Source organism: Polypterus senegalus, unplaced genomic scaffold (assembly GCF_016835505.1).
Source record: "Polypterus senegalus isolate Bchr_013 unplaced genomic scaffold, ASM1683550v1 scaffold_3613, whole genome shotgun sequence".
Lineage (NCBI taxonomy): Eukaryota > Metazoa > Chordata > Cladistia > Polypteriformes > Polypteridae > Polypterus > Polypterus senegalus.
The window spans coordinates 22,606-25,253 of NW_024378096.1; the positions used below are offsets into that span (position 1 = coordinate 22,606).

At 47.1% G+C, this 2,648-nt stretch overlaps 1 non-coding gene across 1 annotated transcript; it reads right to left on the minus strand.

Annotated features, from left to right (window-relative positions):
- Positions 1-2,128: 2,128 nt before the first annotated feature.
- Positions 2,129-2,284, minus strand: LOC120519540. Its single transcript, XR_005631569.1, has one exon. It is a non-coding gene; the product is annotated as a U1 spliceosomal RNA (small nuclear RNA).
- Positions 2,285-2,648: the final 364 nt, after the last annotated feature.

Below are 2,648 nucleotides of genomic sequence, written 5' to 3' on the forward strand. Positions count from 1 at the left end.
TTTTTCTGTTTTTAAAGTCCTCCCCCACTTGCCCCCGCAGATTTTTATTTCCCCTTTTTTAATTGGGGTCTTTGTTTTTTTAATTCTGCCTAGAGATATCTGATTATCCCTTCTTCCCCAAATTTTTCTTAATGTCTATTAACAACAGTTGCTGTGTGTCTTAAAGTCAACTCCCCTTTTTATATTGGGAAACCCCTTTTCCCCCCATTTTATTACCTTCCCTTCGCCCAATTTTTCCCTTATGAACCCTATAAGAACAAAAACCTTTCTTATAATTCCTTTCTATTTTTTTTGGTGGAAAAACACATTTCTAAATAAAAGTTTTTGGGGTTTAATGCCTTCCACAATATCTTCCCCATTGAGTGTTGAACTCCCCAAAAACCTGCTTTTTTTTTTTTGGGTTTTCTTTTTCCCCATTTTTTTCCCTCCATCCTCTCTTATTCTTTAAACCCCCCTACTTTCACAACATTTTACAACCCTTTTTCCCAGGGTTTTCCTTCCATTTCCCCCAAAGGATTCTAGGAACACAAAGTCCAGGGAAGGGTTCTCCGAAGGGAAGTAAAAGGAGTCCCGTCCCATCCCCGGTCCCGGGGGGCATCCATGTCTCACAAACATATAGCAAGAAAGGAAGCAAGGGGCTCTAAAGCTTGGCCGTTTTTTTGGGGATATTGGGAGCGCCAACACCCCCTTTCCCGTGACCTCATGAACCACCAAGCTCTCCCCCTCTGTCTACGACTTCAGGGGAAAAGGGCACCAGGGAAAGAAGTCGCCAAGGTAAAAAACCACTCAACAAGGTAAACCCCTCCCCCAAAACAGACACACTGCTGATATCTGTGCCCAAGAGGTCATTAAGGCCTGGCTTTTGGGTTTTTCATCCAGGACACTCTGGCCCAGACACTCAGACTCCTCACTCAGTCTCTTGAGCACCCTGATCAGAGCCTCCATTGACTCCGACAATCACAGCATCATCAGCAAAGTCAATATTCATGGAATCTTTTCTCCAACAGATGCCCCACAGCCGCTGAACCCCATGACCCTGCACAACACCCAGTCCATACAAGCACCGAACAAAGTAGGAGCAAGAACACACCCCTGGCGAAACCACAGAATCAACTGGGAAAACACAGAGGTTTCTGTCTCCCACCACTCACAGTCCCAGTGTAGGGCTGGCCATGATATCCAGCAACTTCAGGGAATCCACTAAGTCCAGGAACTCCCACGGGGAAGCTCAACAACTGAGTAAATGTTTGTGAAAATGGCAAAAGGCGCAAAGAAACTTGCGATATTCCGCTTTCGCTCCATGCCACTGGGGGATTACCGTTGCAAGGACAAGGTTGCTGGTCCTTTCTGGACGATGCCCCCTTTGAAAAGTTGCAGGCTCCCGCCTGAAAGAGCTGGACGAGATCTATCTGTCTTCATTCATCATCCATCCATCCATCCGTCCATGAGGTGGAACGGGAAAGGGGTTTTAAAAATGGGTGGCGAGGAGAGCCGACAGAAGGGATCAGCATGAAGGACAACGTACATTCTAATTCAAAAGACATTCCAAAAAATTTCAAAAGAATGGCAAAAAAAAAAATGAAGACAGACAGGGGAAGGAGGAAAAAAAACATACGGCTGTCGTTCAGAAAAGGGGCTTCAAAGTTGCATATTTGGGAGAGAAAAGGAGCAGCCCCGTTTACTGGGAATACCAGTGCTGTAAGCTTTTGCCTTTCTGCCAGCAGGAGTCGCCCCTTTACCTCGTCTTTCTTTTCCTCCTTCCACCCGTGTCAGAAGCTGGGCTCTTGGCAGCAAGGAAAGCGGGTTAAAATCAGTAAAGAGGCACTAAAATAATGAATGATTATTTATATTATTATTTTATTATGTGTGTGGGGTCCTTAAGATAAATACATACATTGATTAGTTAATTTAAATTAATATTATTTTTATTATAATTTTTCTATTGGGGGGTCCTAAAAAAAATAAATAAATGGACAGACAGACAGATTGATTGATTGATTTTGGAACTTCTTTATTTATTGCTTAAAGCTCCCAGAGCCCTTGTCTCACAGGCTCCTGCTTACAATCGCCCAAGCACACTTCCATAAGTTGAAACGCATGTTTTCAGTCTGTTTTGAACCAGGACTATCAGGGAGAGCCGAACGCAGTCCCCACTACCACAAATTATGCAGTCGAGTTTCCCGCATTTGGGGAAATCGAGAGTCAACACCCGGAGTGCAATGGATGAGCCTCGCCCTGGGAGAACCACCTTAGTGATCAGGTATCTCCCCCGCCAGGTAAGATGTTGACGCCCGGCGCTCATCCTCCCACTTCCTCGGCTTCATCGCTCCCGGGGGGAGGTTTTCCCCCGCACAGTCCTCGGTCCTTCGGCCTCCTTCGGGCTTCTTCGGGGTCCTTCGGGCTTCTTTTTGGGCCCCGGGCGCGCATGCGCGGGGGCTAGCTGCTGCCCAGACGCCCGTGTGCACCGTGACCCGGATGTTGGGGTTGACCGACCTCACCACCTTGATTAGACAGGTTTCACCTAGCAACCCCAAGGTCCCTGCTCTTATGAAACCAGCCCCCCATCGCTGGAGCTTATTGGCTGGAAGAGAAAAAGGGGGGTAGGACTGGGCGGGATGCTAATGAGAAAAAAAAGGCCGCCCACAGCA